Source organism: Budorcas taxicolor, chromosome 9 (assembly GCF_023091745.1).
Source record: "Budorcas taxicolor isolate Tak-1 chromosome 9, Takin1.1, whole genome shotgun sequence".
In the NCBI taxonomy this organism is placed as follows: Eukaryota; Metazoa; Chordata; class Mammalia; order Artiodactyla; family Bovidae; genus Budorcas; species Budorcas taxicolor.
Genome location: NC_068918.1, coordinates 52,598,868 through 52,615,591, shown reverse-complemented (window position 1 = coordinate 52,615,591; position 16,724 = coordinate 52,598,868). Strand labels below are relative to the sequence as shown.

Genomic DNA, 16,724 nt, shown 5'->3' with positions numbered 1-16,724 from the left:
GAAATCTGTATATAGGTTAGGAAGCAACAGTTAGAACTGGACATGGAACAACAGACTGGTTCCAAATCAGGAAAGGAGTATATCAAGGCTGTATTCTGTCACCCTGCTTATTTAACTTATATGCAGAGTAAATCATGAGAAATGCTGGGCTGGATGAAGCACAAGCTGGAATCAAGATTGCCAGGAGAAATATCAATAACCTCAGATATGCAGATGACACCACCCTTATGGCAGAAAGTTAAGAACTAAAGAGCCTCTTGATGAAAGTGAAAGAGGAGAGTGAAAAATTGGGCTTAAAACTCAACATTCAGAAAACTAAGATCATGGCATCCAGTCCCATGACTTCATGGCCAATAGATGGGGAACCAGTGGAAACAGTGACAGACTTTATTTTGGGGGGGTCTCCAAAATCACTGCAGATGGTGACTGCAGCCATGAAATTAAAAGATGCTTGCTCCTTGGAAGAAAAATTATGGCCAACCTAGACAGCATATTAAAAAGCAGAGACATTACTTTGCCAAAAGAGGTCCATCTGGTCAAAGCTATGATTTTTCTATAGTCATGTATGGATGTGAGAGTTGGACCATGAAGAAAGCTGACCACTGAAGAACTGATGCTTTTGAACTGTGGTGTCGGAGAAGACTCTTGGGAGTCCATTGGACTGCAAGGGGATCCAACCAGTCCTTCCTAAAGGAGATCAGTCCTGAATATTCATTGGAAAGACTGATGCTGAAGCTGAAACTCCAATATTTTAGCCACCTGATGTGAAGAACTGACTCATTGGAAAAGATCCTGATGCTGGGAAAGATTGAAGGCAGGAGGAGAAGGGGATGACAGAGGATGAGATGGTTGGAAGGCATCAGCGACTCGATGGACATGAGTTTGAGTAAACTCCACGAGTTGGTGATGGACAGGGAGGCCTGGCGTGCTCCAGTTTATGGGGTAGCGAAGAGTTGGACATGACTGAGTGACTGAACTGAACTGAACTGAGGCCTATTATTTCACATATAACAAACAAAAATACATCTGATAATGTATATATCAGATCATTTCTCCTCAATAGTGAGAATTTGGATGCGTTTTGTTTCCCTGGTGGCTCAGAGGGTAAAGCATCTGCCTGCAATGTGGGAGACCTGGGTTCAATTCCTGGGTTGGGAAGATCCCCTGGAGAAGGAAATGGCAACCCACTCCAGTACCCTTGCCTGGAGAATCCCATGGACAGAGGGGCCTGGCAGGCTACAGTCCATGGGGTCGCAAAGAGTCTGACACGACTAGCGACTTCACTTTCACTTTTCATGTTAAAAGAGAAAACTACTGTAGAATTCCTGGTAATTGCCCTGTATCTGAAAATTGATGCCTATACCATATTTGGCCACTAGATGGAGCCGAACACTGGGAAATGCAGCCTCACCGTGTTTTGGTGGCCAAGAAAGTAGGTCAGTGAGTCAGGTTCTTTAATTCCACATGTGGGTGCCAATTTCAAAGGGTGAATTTGGCCCCGGTTCACCAAATTCATATTAACATAGATCAGCCTAACCATCGAGATGATTAACTGAGAGTAACTAGCAGAGCACCTGTGCCGGGCAGCTTATATAAGTATTTTTAATGGAAAATATGAAAAATTAAAAGGGGGGGGGAACTGTCTTCTAAACATTTCTGTCAAGGCATGAAGATTTTTAGAGATATAAATAACGATCTGCTTCTGTGTGCAGTAAAAAACTTACCTCTACTGTTTAAATTATGCAGAACATTGTCTGCCTTTCCATCAGAGAATAATAAGCCTTTTCATGTGAACAGTCCCTTGTGCTGGAGATTTTCTGATTTGAGTTAAACCTCACAGTTCTGTGAGGCAGACATTTCATAGATGAGCAGACAGGCTCCGAGAGGTTCACTAACTTGTCCTAAATTCACAGCCAAAAGCTAGAGAACCAGGCTGTGATGTAGTGAGCGATGCTGGAACCACCAGCAGTCAGAAACCTTTGTTCTTATCCATTCTCTGCCTCCCATGCCTATTAGAGCTTGAGGAGAAAATCACCCTTAAAATCCCGATTTCTGTTTTTCCATTTGAAAAATGATGAGACGGTCCCTAAGGCAGTGTACCTTAAATTTAAATGTATTCAGCCTCTGGAGATCTTGTTAAAATGCAGATTCTGATACCATAGATATGAACTGGACCTGAGAGTGTGTTTCTAACCAGCTCCCCCAGTGATAATCACACTGCTGATTGGAGGACCACATTGTCGAGCCTTCCAATTTCAGGCAGCTGATAAATAACGCGTTGGCTTCCCAGGTGGCTCTAGTGGTAAAGAGCCTGCCTGCCAACACAGGTGGGTATAAGAGAAATGGGTTCGATCCCTGGATTGGGAAGATCCCCTGGAGACGGAATGGCAACCCACTCCAATATTCTAGCCTGGAGAATCCCATGGACAGAGGAGCCTGACGGGCTACAGTCCATAGGGTGGCAAAGAGTTGGACACAACTGAAGTGACTTAGCGATGACTAACATCTGCAAGGGATGTGCCAGCAGTGAGAAATGAGCAAGCCATATATCTGCAATAATGCTTGCAGTTTGGTAGCTATTTGAAACGAACTCTATTGCCTGGTGTTGATCTATATTTATGTGTCTAGATTAGTTGGAGCCTAGCAGATCCTGCTGAAGAATGCAACTGTTATTCCAATTATCAGCCACAATTTCCTTATCATTTTTGTTTTGTATTGCTGATTGATAGCATACGTAGCATCTCAGATGGAGTCACCCCAGATTTCCTACATGACATCTGATATGAAGCCCGTGTTTTATATCTTTGCAATGCAAAACCATAATCTCTACCTAATTACATGCTGGGACACAGGTAAGCATCCTATTTCCTAAATAAATAACCTCCAGATTTTGTACTCTCTCCGTCCTGGAACATGCTTTAATCTCCACGTGCTAGGGAGTTAGTAAACCATAGCATGTGCTTGAGACCCATTTGTCTGAGAGATTTTGCATTTGTTCTATGCAGTGCTTTACAGTTTATAAAAGCATTTTCACCTAACTCATTTGATCCTACAAAAATGTGGTGAATTAGATAGGGAAGTTACCATTTTCCCTATTGTGGAGGAAGAGACAAAGTCTCCAGAAAGATTGTGAGGGGCAGGAATACAGCCAGGGTCTCCTGACTAAACCCCAAGCACCTTCCACTGCAAGACACGGCTCTTCTACTCTACCTCATGTTCAATGTCCGTGTGAATCTGTGAGCAAGGAGTGAGTTGATGCTAGGTGAAAGAAAAGGAAATAAGGAGGTGGGGTAAGCTTGGCATCACTGTGTTAGAAGAAACTAGGAAATAAGAGTAGAACGTTGAGGCAGGTTGATGGCTAGGAAAAATCTGAAGTTTCTGGTGACCTATTTAAAAACTCCAGGCTTGATTTCTACAGACCCGCAATTTCAAAAGTCAATGACTTTTTCTAGAGTGAATGTTTGAAATCAGGCCCAGCAAAAGTCCACTCAAGCCTAATTCATTCATCCTATTCCACTGTCTACTGAATGCTGACTGCGTGTGAGAAAATTTAGGAGATGCAAAGATGAAGACACATTCTTGGGCCATAAAAAGTTTCTTATTTAATGTGTCTGTTAGTCACTCAGCCGTGTCCAACTCTATGTGACCCCATGGACTGTAGCCCACCAGGTTCCTCTGTCCATGGAACTCACCAGGCAAGAATACTGGAGTTGGTTGCCATCTCCTTCTCCAGAGGATCTTCCCAACCCAGGGACTGAACCCAAGTCTCTTGCACTGCAGGTGGATTCTTTACCATCTGAGCCATCAGGGAAGCCCAATAGAGGGAGCTAATTATTTCGATTACTCATGGACTGATTCATTTCGAAATATGATGCTGCACCTTGCTACATGGCAAACACTATCCCAGGTGGAGAACAATGGCAATGAATAAGACAAAGCCCTTGATGTTTTATTTTTCCCTCTGAAAAATGATGAGATGGTCCTTAAGGCGGTGCATCTTCAAGTTAAATGTACTCAGTTCCTGGAGATCTTGTTAAAAGGCAGTTTCTGATTTAATTGGTCTGGGGTGGGCCTGAGAGTCTGCATTTCTAACCAGTTCCACTGGTGACAATCACGTTGCTGATTGGAGAACCATACTATGAAGTCTTCCCTGACCTCCAAGACTTCACTTGGCCGGTATTGTTGTTGTTATTGTTGCTGTTGCTGTTCAGTCGCTCTGTCGTGGCAGACTCTTTGTGACCCCGTGGACTGCAGCATGCCAGGCTTCCCTCTCCTTCACTATCTCCCAGAGTTTCCTCAGACCCATGTCCGTTGAGCCGGTGATGCCATCCAACCATCTCATGCTCTGTCGTCCCCTTCTCCTCCTGCCTTCAATCTTTCCCAGCATCAGGGTCTTTTCAAATGAGTCAGTTCATCGCATCAGGTGGCCAAAGTTTTGGAGCTTCAGCATCAGTCCTTCCAATGAATATTCAGGGTTGATTTCCTGTAGGATGGACTGGTTTGATCTCTTTGCTGTTTAAGGGACTCTCAAGAATCTTCTCTAACACCGCAGTTAGACGCATCAATCTTTGGCACTCTGCCTTCTTTATGGTCCAACTCTCACATCCATATAGGATACCGAAAAAATCAGTATGATAAGTGCCACAATGCAGGGTGACGAGGTCCCGGGTTTCCATAGAATCATAGAGAAGCGCATCTATTCCAATCTTGAAGAGTCAGGAGACGCTTTCAAAAGAGGCATTTAAGCTGAGCCAAGCTGGAGTAGAGAGGAAAACATATATACATAGTCCTAAAAGCAATGCTGTGTGATAGATTTTTAATAGCCATCTCTCTAGGAGTAGGTGAGAAGGCCCGAATTTGTGGATTTTGCCAATTTCCTTGATATAAATACTCCCACGGTGGCTGAATTTAGGCAACCAACAGGACATCACTGAACACATGATTGGGAAAAGATGCGCACCAAACTCACAAGCGACTAAAAATCCCCTTCAGAGCATCACTGCCTACAGGTCGTATGATGCTTCTAGGGAATTCCTAGCATCCTGTGGGCGGGAACTCACTGCGAGGGGTGGGGGCAGCAGGCAGGGGAGAGGAGTGCAGGCAAAAAAGGGAGAGAAGGCTGGAAAGGACCACATGCCATTTTAAACAGTTTGGACTTCATCCAAAGGTAAATATGGAGCCACTGAACAGTTTTAAAAGGGAGTGACTTTGGTGAGAATAATACCTGCAGAGTGATGGAGCCTGACCACAGTGTTCTGGATGGAAATAAGAAGAGATGGAGCAGTCTGGGGAGCAGAGGCAGTGAGTCCAGACAGTATCTACACTTTCCTGCTAAGCAAACCAACCAAGGATGAAGGCAGAACTGTTGGGTAACTTGCAGCCCCAAATCCCTGATTCAGAGATTTTTTTTTTTAACATGAAAGATTAAGTGATTGCCTTTAAATGAATATGACAGGGAATTCCCTGGCAGTACAGTAGTTAGAACTCGGTGCTTTCACCACTGGGTTAAATCCCTGGTTGGGGAACTAGGATTCCACAAGCCATTTGCTTGCTGAACTGAGATTCAACAAATGAATGAATATGGTAAAGAGCCAGTAAAGAGAAGAGGGGACCACTGATGGAGGAAGCTAGAAGTAAAGATGGGACCCCACGTTCAGATGACCTAGTACAGGGTAGAGTAGTATAAGGACCATGAGATTAAGGACATGTAATTAATGCTAAGAAACAATCCAAAGTAGTGCTCGGAGGACTAGCCTCTTATCCATTCTTCTCAACGCTGCCTCGCCAGCACCTGGAACATGGTGAATGCTAGTTGCTCAGTCATGCCTGACTCTTTGCAACTCCATGGACTGTAGCCTGCCAGGCTCCTCTGTCCACGGAATTCTCCAGGCAAGATCACTGGAGTGGGTTGCCATTTCCTTCTCCAGGGGGAGCATGGTGGATGCTCAGCAATTATTTGCCAAGTGAAGTAATGCATGGACAGCTAAGAGGAACTGCTGATGAGACCCACGCTTTGCGCCAGGTCTGTGAAAATGATGGTAATGTGTATGCTCTTGAATTCTTACAACTGCTCTGAGAGGTGGACGATTCTTCCCACTTTACAGATGAGGAAAGAAAGGCGTAGAGAGATAGAGACATGAAGGCGTTCAGGATACGCCACCCCAAAATACGTTGTTTTGGTATGATGGTCATTTTGAGCTGAAGGAGTTTGAGAAACAGTTCCTCTCTGAAAGGTTCTCTGGTCTTCCCTTTTCTACCTAAAAAAAGAACAAAGTTTCCCAGGAGGAAGTTGCCCTCACTGTACCAGGAAGAGAACATCCTTGTCCCCAGAGACGGGGAGTCGATACTGAAATGTACAATCAGTCTGTACAAACATACTGAAATAACCCTTCTCTTCCACGAATTCCCCTCATGAGTCTCCTAGTCACTTCCCCATGACGCTCTGCCCCAGCCCAGCCCCTTTGGTCATTTCTGCAAAAGTTATTGTTTCTTTGACTAAAAGCTACAAACGCTTCTTGCTTTGATCACTTCTTTGGGTTGTCCTTCTCTTGAAAAATTTGATTAAAATCTGTACACTTTTCCCTCTGTTACTATGTCTTACGTCAGTTTAATTCGTAGGCCCAGTTGTAGCCCCTAAGAGAATGGAGAATTTTTTCCTCCCCTACAGAAACTTGCCTGTAATCACACAGCTGATGAGTGGCAGATGTGTGATTTAATCCAGATCAATCTGATTCAAATTCCTGCTTTTTAACAATGACGATTATTTTAAATGTCTGGCTTTTACACATTCTGTCACGTTGCCATTTTACCATATTCTCAAAGTACTAATGCCTGAACTCACCCCAGACCAACTGAACCAGAATCCCTGGATGTGAGACCCAGGTATCAGTATATTCTAAAAATTTCTTCAGATGATTCCACTGTGCAGAGAAAGTTGGAACCTACCTCATTAACTCATTTCCTAGTTTGAGGCTACAGATCTTTCCTAGCTGCCATTTTATTTTGAAGGAAAATTTTTGCAAATACACCAAACAAAACATTTCACTTTATTTTCATCGAGTCAGTAAAGTACCAGGCCTACAGTAGGCATCCTGTAATTGGACAGTGTTCTCGAAAGCACTAATGTAATACCTTTATAGAGAAGTAGTAAATATTTGAACTAAAAATTGAAAATACTTCAGAAAGAAAGAGGGAAACGTGTGCTACCTTATGTCAATAGAATAAGTATAAATAAGCTAATTACAGAGAGACAGAAGATAGCAGTTAAGCATGGAGCGTGTGGCACCATAAATTGCAGCTCAACGCTCACTAACGTGTGAACTTCAGCAAGTTAACCTCTCTGTGCACCATCTCCCCCTCCTATACAATGGAGTTGCTGATAGTACCTACTTCCTGGGATTGTTAAGAGAAATGAAATGAGTTAATATGTGTAACCACGTGGAGCACAGAAGCATTTTGTGTCAGTCAGGGTTGTAATTGCCTATCTTTTCCTCCCAGAGTAAGAAAATTTTTGTCTGTTTTCTTCCCAGCTATATTGTCTGTCCTTAGAACAGAGCTTGCTACCATGTGGCCTTCCATCAATGCTTATTGTTGTTATTTTAAAAATAAGATAATTATGTAAAATAACTGTCCAGCCTGTGTGTGAATGCCACTCAAAAGTATTCACTGAACCTAAAACTAAAACTACAAAATTTACTCATAAAGCATGTTATGACATCATACTTTTGAGGAACTTGGTAAACCACTCTAAAATAAAGAAACTGATAGCACCATTAAAAAAATATGATTAGATAGTCAGGTCTTAAATTGTACATGTTATCATCCAAATAATATTGACCTTAGGTTAGAATAAAAATATGCAAAAATAAAAATGATTCACTATTAAGACTATAGAAGCACAGTGACTTAATCCTTTTTCTTAGCTTTGTTATTACATCATCATTTTATAGGGTACCTGTTTTTCCCTACTGATATTAACTTCTCAACAACAATTGAGAAGGAGAAAGAAAAGATAGGAAATATTCCAACAACTGAACTGCACTAAATAGTTCAATGTTGCCCTTTTAATGGCTGGAAATTTTTCATGAAACAGCTCTGGCCACTCCACGACTTGCAAAACAAGTAATTTAGGAAGCTGGTGCTTTGTGAGCAATTCATAGCCCTTAAGGAAGTTGGAGCAATGAAATGTACACTGTGCCTATGAGTCATCCCTCAGATACTGGCATTTTTTTCAACAAGCCTCTGTAATGAGAAAAAATATTATCATTTCACACAAGCTTCTGAGGCCTGTTATCACTTTGTAGATTGAGTAACCCTTGGAGACAAGGCAATCTACTGGCCTGACAGCGTGGAAACAGCTTCCAGACCAATCAACTCCCTGGAAACTGTTCTTGGACCAATCAACCACCTAGAAACAGTACCTGGACCAATCACTGTTTTCTAAGGATTATTTCTCCTAAAACCTGCCACTGCTGCCTTGCAAACCAAAAAATAAACTGTACTGAAATTATTTCTCTGCTGACCTCATGCGTCCTGGCCCCTTTGATGGCCTATTTAACAGGCACCTGGAACCCTGTGCCCTTCAGTGGGATTTGTTCTGTACCGAATAATTTGTTTAGCCATGTCATATCCTTTGTGGAATAAGGTAAGGAATAAATACATTTAAGAATATATCATGTTGTACATTGTAGTGGTTTTAATGTTATTTTATGTGGTTTTGTTGTTGTTGTTGTTATTCAAACTAGGTGGTTGTCAACCTTGGCTGCACCTTCAAATCACCTAAGAAGTTTTTAAAATCCTGATGCTCAGACCTCCCCCTACATCAGTTAAATCAAATTTCTGTATCAGTATTTGTTAAAGTTTTGCAGATGATTCTCGTGTGCATCTTAAATGGAAAACAACTGCTTAACTGGAGCTTAGCTAGATTAGAAGTTCTCCAAAAGCAAGATGATTTCTTGTGTTTTGCTTTATTTCACCCCATGCAGCCTAGTACAGTTTTTCTACCCACACTAGGAAACTGGTTGATAGTAAAAATACAGGGAGTTACAGACAGGTATCTGGGGTTTGGGGTAAGATCAGAAATATGCACTCCTCTGAGGACTGGAAGTTTATAAGAGCTTGTTCTTCTGGGCTTGGATCTGTGCTTGAGGTACAATTCTGTCACCACCCCACTCTCTGTCCTAAAGTAAGTTAATCATAAAATGAGGAAATAAAAGTATCTATTTGAAAAGGTGTCATAAGGGTTATACTACATAATGTAAGGAAAGCACTTAGCCTGACCTTTGGTACATGCTCCAGAAATATCAAACTAGGAATAAAAACAAAATGATTGTGATGACCCACTTCCAAGAGTAATCCTTCCTAAAAGATGATGGGTGCCATTCATGGGGAAGTTGAGAAAGTAACTGCAGGAACAGTGTTCTAAATGTATCTGCAGGCATGTTATTTAACGAAACAGAAATGTAATCTGATCAACCCTCCTGTCATCTGAACATTTCAGGTGACATTATAGTAATGGAAGTGTCATTGCCTGCACAGACTATGAAAAGAGAAAACACTATAGAGATAGAAGAAAAGAAAGAAAAAGAGGGAGTTTATGGTGCATGCCTAGCACTGTATGGGAGAAAGAACATACCTTCCATGGTGGAAGCATTTTTGACCCCAGCTCTGGGAGACTTTCCTGTATTATTAAAATTAAGTAAGTGTGCAGTTACTCCAGCTACAACTTGATTCTCTAGAATCAATGGGCCCTTTTGGAGGAATTCCCTGAAGAGTATCAGGCCTTATTTAATTACTCAGCCTGATGGATGTGAGTGTGAGAATCATAGAGAAGCCCCATCTTTTGTCCTCAAGAAACCCCTCTTAAAGTGTAGGAGGGAAAAGTTTTCAAAACTTAATCACATTTATATGCTTCCCAGGTGGCACTAGTGGTAAAGAATGCGCCTACCAATGCAGCAGGCTTAAGAGACGTGAGTTCCATCCCTGGGTTGAGAAGATTCCTGGAGGAGGGCATGACAACCCACTCCAGTATTCTTGCCTGGAGAATCTCATGGACAGAGGAGCCTGGCTGGCTACAGTCCGTAGGGTTGCAAAGAGTCAAACACAACTGAAGCGACTTAGCACCCACAATCACATTTATATTCCAGCTTGTTAGGGCAGGAACTTCTCCTTTTGATTAACCTCTGTTAGTCACGATAATAATGCTACCTCCCATGTACATGAAGGATGTGATTCTTCCAGTATCTAAAAGAAGTCTTCAGCTATTGGCTTATGAGATATCATTTTTGCAGATGTAGCCCCCGCCCCTCCATCCAGCTAGGAGTTTCACAAATATATATCATTGGTCATGAGTGAAACTGGAAATTTCTCCTACTACTATGAATATATAGGGAGGGATTAAACTTGCTGTGAAAACAGAAGGCCATTTTTATTATGTCATCCAGGAGGTGAAGCATTATTTAATGAATTAGAAACTATTTTCGAAACTATGCCCTTGTGTCCTCAATGTTATTGCAGCCCCTTAACAAGTTTTTCATAATAAATAATACTCCTGTGGCTTGAGAAAGCTAATATAGCACTACAGATGCATAATTTATTTCCCAGGACATGGATAACACAGGCTCAAAATTGTAATTTGTCACACATATATACTATGAATGTGATTATATACAATGACAGTTTTTTTCATACATTATCTAGTTCTTCCAGTCACATGTGTTATTAAGATGATTGTCATTTTTCCCACTGGATTCCCTTGACACCTTTTTTGAAAACCAATCAACTGTACAAATGTCAGTCTACTTCTGGATTCTATTCTGTTCCATTGATCTATTTACATCAACATCACTCTGTCTTGACGACTGTAACTTTTTAGTGATTCTTGAAATCAGGAAATTCTGACAACTTGACGAGTTTGACAAAGTTCTCAAACTTTGTCCTTTTTAAAGCTCGTTTTCCCTGTCCTTTGAAATTTCACAAAAAATTTACAAATCAGCTTATAAATTTATTTTTGAATGACCCTGCCATGATTCTGATTTGGATGGTTTTTACTCTAGATCATTTTATGAATGATTGACATCATGATAATATAAAGGCTTCTAATCATGAGCAGTTTCCAGTTTTTACTCTGTTTAGATTTTAATTTCTCTCTATAATATTTATATTTTTCAGTGTAGATGTTTTGCACATTTTTTGTTAAATGTGTTCATTCTTAAGTATTTTGTTGTGCTGCTTTCATAAATAGTATTCCTTTTTAAATTTCACATATGGCCCAGTAACATAAAATATATCTTGGTGAATGTCTGGTATGCACTTGTAAAGAACATGTACTCTGCAATTTTTGGATCATTTAAATATGTCAGTTAGGTCAAATTGGTAAGAATGCTGTTCAAATCTTTTATATCGTCACTGATATTTTTGTCTATTTATTCTATCATATCATCTAAATATGTCAGTTAGGTCAAGTTGGTAAGAATGCTGTTCAAATCTTTTGTATCCTCACTGATATTTTTGTCTATTTATTCTATCACATCCTGAAAGAGAAGTATTAAAACCTCCAAGTATGACTGCAGATCGATTTCTGTTTTGTCAGTTTTTGCTTTCGTATACTTTGATGCTCTGCTATTAAGTGATCACACAGTTTGAACTGTTATGTTTTCTTGATTGATTGACCTTTTATTGTTACAATATCGTTCTTGGTTCCTGAAAATACTCTTTGTCTTTAAATTTACTTCACCTGATATGTGGTAATACAGAAATACTAGCTTTCTGATGCTTAGTGCTTGCATGCTATAGAGAAATAGCTTAAAAATTAAAGAAGGTTAAAAAAAATCTATGTATGTCTCTGTATTTAAGTGTATCTCCTATAAACAGAATATAGTTGGGCCTTGCTTTTTATCCAGGCTGACAATCTTCATCTTTTAATTGAAAAGTTCAGTTTTTCAAATTTGAGGTATTTATGTTATAGGTGGGGCTTCCTGGGTGGCAGTACTGGTAAAGAACCCGTCTTCCAATGCATGAGACATAGGAGACATGGGTTTGATCCCTGGGTTGGGAAGATTCTCTGGAGGAGGGCATGGCGACCCACTCCCGTATTCTTGCCTGGAGAATGCCATGGACAGAGGAGCCTGGAGGGCTCCAGTCCATAGGGTCACACAGAGCCAGACACGACTGAAGCATCTTAGCACATATGGATGCACATGTTACAGGCAGATTTCAGTCTCCTATTTTGCTATTTGTTTTTAATTTGGTCTCCTTTTGGGTTGAGGTTTTTTGTATGTGTGTGTGTGTGTGTGTTGTTGTTGTTTATTTTTGTGTACTAGCTTATCCCTTCTATTGGCTTTTTAGCTTTTTTTTGGGGGGGGTGGGCATGATCTTAGCTCCCCAACCAGGGATCAAACCTGCACCCTTGACAGTGAAAGTACCAAGTCCTAACTACTGGACTGCCCAGGAATTCCCCTTTAGGTAATATTTTTTAAGTGCTTACTGCTGCTGCTGCTGCTAAGTCACTTCTGTCGTGTCCAACTCTGTGCAACCCCAGAGACAGCAGCCCACCAGGCTTCCCCGTCCCTGGGATTCTCCAGGCAAGAACACTGGAGTGGGTTGCCATTCCTTCTCCAATGCATGAAAGTGAAAAAGGCAAGTGAAGTCGCTCAGTCGTGTCCGACTCCTAGTGACCCCATGGACTGCAGCCTACCAGGCTCCTCCATCCATGGGATTTGCCAGGCAAGAGTACTGGAGTGGGTTGCCATTGCCTTCTCCGTAATGTATCAAAATCTATCTTGATATTATACCACTTCGTATATACTATAAAAGCCTTATAACAGTATATGATAATTTTTGGTAAAAGTTGTACCTTTTTTGAAACTTCAAATTTTCATGTACATGTTTATCAACACCCATCAAATGGAATACTTAAGATGTTCGTATATAAAGAACCATGAACAAATATTAAACTCTAGATAATAGTATGCATACTGAAGTGTCCAGGGATGAACTTGACTGATGTCTCTAACTGCTTTAATATGCATCAAAAAATAAGGTGGATTGATGGATGGTGAGAGGAATAGCTAGATGGATAGATACGTGACAAAGTAAAGCTAGCAAATATAGGCAATTCTTTCCATTCTTCTCCTTGTTTGAAAACTTGTATAATAATATGTTGGATTAAAAAGCCAATCTTCTAATATGGCATAAAAATTAAATTTTAATCTATTTTGCAAAGAGTCAGACACGACTGAGCGACTGGACTGAACTGAACTGAACTGAATCTATTTTGCAACAACAATTAATTACATAATGAAACCTTAAAGGCAAAAGAATTATGCACATAAAGTATTCTGGTGATGGCCTTCCACACTAGCCCAGTGATTCCTTTACCTTGGTTTTTTTTTTTAATTAAAATTTTTAAAATTGTATTTATTATTATTATTTGACCACACCTATGGCTTTAAGGATCTTAGTTCCCAGACCAGGAATCGAACCCAGGCCCACGGCCGTGAAAGCACTGAGTCCTAACCACTGGATAGCCAGGGAAGTCCCTCCTTGACCTATTAATTCCTGACCTAGCCTGAGTCCTAAATTCACCACACTGTTGCAAGGCTACGGAAGATCTCACACTTGCCTACCCTGCAGACTCACATACAGCCCTTTTTTCACTCTGCACACCAAACAGGAAACTTTCAGCTCCCAGAATGCCCTGGGGTTGATCTTGCCGAGGCCTCAAAGCCTCCACTCTGTTTCCTTGCCTGGAATGGTGCCCACCCCTCCAACCCTCTCCTTGTTTTGGAAACGCCATGCTCACCGTTTGTATTTCAACACAAATGTCATTTCTGTTGAAATGAAGCAGAAGCAATCCCTCCTCTCCCAAAGTAGGTGGGGTTCCTGTTCTGGAGGAACTAAGGGAAAGCACCTCCCAGGGCTGGAATTTCTCTGAAGCCCTGACAGAATCACTGAGTTTCCTTCTCAAAGAAGGCAGGCTGTGACCTTTGTAAGTTGTCCTTAGGCAAGGCATTCCCCTCCCTCATTATGTAGGAGTGTGTGTAACACCTAAAAATTCCCGATTAAAAGCCTGTTTGGGTTTAAAAACCATGCTTGCTTGCTTTTCACATTAAATCATCAGGAGAGAAATATTGCCCCTCTCCCATGTCCTAAACGAGGGGAGGTGTGATGGGGTACTACCCGGGACCCTTGGGAAGCAATGCAGGGTCAGAACACCAGCAGCACACACACACGCACACACGCACACACAGCAGTCAGGCAGTAACTCCTCAGCAGCCTGTCAGCTGAACCCAGTCTCTCCAGTCTGCCCAGTTGCCAACGCTCCCCTGCAAAGCCTTCTGCACGTGTGCAGAGCTCCACCTTCAGCCAGAGATCCGAAGCAGTGCCTTTATAACAATAGCAACAAACTGGAGCCACCAGGAACGGAGAACCAGTGAAAACCGTGGCTTGCTTTCTACTGTGGGGGGCCCTGAGTTGCCTGTCTTGTTAGAAAGACAGAACCAGACTCGATTCTGAAAAGAGAAGGGAAGCAGCCCCAAACTGAACAAAGCCCAGAGCAGCCTTCAGCTCCATAGCTCCCTGTGGTTCTCTTTGTAAAACCAACCCCATCCTTCCATGTTCCTCTTTGCATCAGCATCTAAGCTCCATGAAGGCAGAACCATCATCTGTCTTGCTCCCTGTGGTATACCTCAGCAGGGAGCGCAGAATAAGACTTTCATAAATGCTAGGTGAAAAAAAAAAACAAGGAATCCCTGTCTCTCTTCTTCATTATAGTACCATTCTATATCTTAATCATGGACTTCCCAGAGAGCTCAGCTAGTAAAGAATCTGCCTGTAGTGCAGGTGTGAAGTGAGTGAAGTGGCTCAGTCATGTCCGACTCTTTGCGACCCCATGGACTGTAGCCCACCAGGCTCCTCCATCCTTGAGATTCTCTAGGTAAGAATACTGGAGTGGGTTGCCATCCCGGTTCAATTCCTGGGTTGGGAAGATCCCCTGGAGAAGCGATAGGCCACCCACTCCAGCATTCTCAGGCTTCCGTGGTAACTCAGATGGTCAAGAATCTGCCTGCAATGCGGGAGACCTGGGTTCCATCCCTAGGTTGGGAAGATCCCCTGGAGGAGGGCATGGCAAACCATTCCAGTATTCTTGCCTGGAGAATGCCATGGACAGAAGAGCCTAGTGGACTACAGTGGCAAAGTGATGCTCAAAATTCTCCAAGCCAGGCTTCAACACTACGTGAACTGAGAAATTCCAGATGTTCAAGCTGGATTTAGAAAAGGCAAAGGAACCAAAGATCAAATTGCCAACATATGTTGCATTATAGAAAAAGCAAGAGAGTTCCAGAAAAACACCTACTTCTGCTTTAATGACTATGCCAAAGCCTTGATTGTGTGGATCACAACAAACTGTGGAAAATTCTTCAAGAGATGGGAATACCAGACCATCTTACCTGCCTCCTGAGAAATCTGTATACAGGTCAAGAAGCAACAGTTACAACCAGACATGGAACAATGGACTGGTTCCAGATTGGGAAAGGAGTATGTCAAGGCTGTATACTGTCACCCTGCTTATTAAATGCAAGGCTAGATGAAACACAAGCTGGAATCAAGATTGCCAGGAGAAATATCAGTAACCTCAGATATACAGATGACACCACACTTATGGCAGAAAGTAAAGAGGAACTAAAAAGCCTCTTGATGAAAATAAAGGAGAATGCAAAAGCTGACTTAAAACTCAACATTCAAAAAATGAAGATCATGGCATCTGGCCCCATTACTTTATGGCAAATAGATGGGGAAACAATGGAAACAGTGAGAGACTATTTTCTTGAGCTCCAAAATCACTGCAGATGGTGACTGCAGCCATGAAATTAAAAGATCCTTGCTCCTTGGAAGAGAAGTTATGACCAACCAAGACAGCATATTAAAAGCAGAAACATTACTTTGCTGGCAAAGGTCCATCTAGTCAAAGCTATGGTTTTTCCAGTAATTATGTATGGATGTGAGAGTTGGACCATAAAGAAAGCTGAGTGCAGAAAATTGATGCTTTTGAACTGTGGTATTGGAGAAGACCCTTGAGAGTCCCTTGGACTGCAAGGAGATCAAACCAGTCAATCCTAAAGGAAAGTCCTTAATATTCACTGGAAGGACTGATACTGAAGCTGAAACTCCAATACTTTGGCCACCTGATGAGAAGAACTGACTCATTTGAAAAGATCCTGATGCTGGGAAAAACTGAAGGCAGGAGAAGGGGACAACAGAGGATGAGATGGTTGGATGGCATCACTGACTCGATGGACATGAGTTTGAGCAGGCTTCAGGAGTTGGTGATGGACACGGAAGTCTGGTGTACCTCAGTCCATGGGGTCACAAAGAGTCAGACACGACTGAGCGACTGTCATTGCATTATCTTAATCCTGACTGCCATAGTACGCATTCTGCACTGCATTCATTCATTCTTTCCTTTAATCATTTATCCAACTGACATGTATACATCTTCTGAATATTGAGGGAGCAAGTATTACTATTACAGATTCCTTACCCTTAAGAAGCTCATAATCCATAAGAAGTCCAGAAACTAGCAAGGAAAGCACCACCATCTCATGTGGAAGCGCCACATGCAGGCATGAAGGGGACAGACGACAGACAGGAGGGTAAAATAGCAATGAGGAACTCTCCCCTATCAAATTAGCAAACATAAAAATAAAAGAGTAATAGTCCATCCC

General features: G+C 41.8%; 1 long non-coding RNA gene across 1 annotated transcript in view; it reads left to right on the top strand.

Moving 5' to 3' along the window:
* Positions 1-8,603: 8,603 nt before the first annotated feature.
* The window catches only part of LOC128053594 (uncharacterized), a 29,293-nt gene continuing 21,172 nt past the window's right edge, over positions 8,604-16,724 (top strand). Inside the window, exon 1 of the long non-coding RNA XR_008199926.1 lies at positions 8,604-8,644. This is a non-coding gene — a long non-coding RNA (uncharacterized LOC128053594). The remainder of the gene's footprint in view (positions 8,645-16,724) is intronic.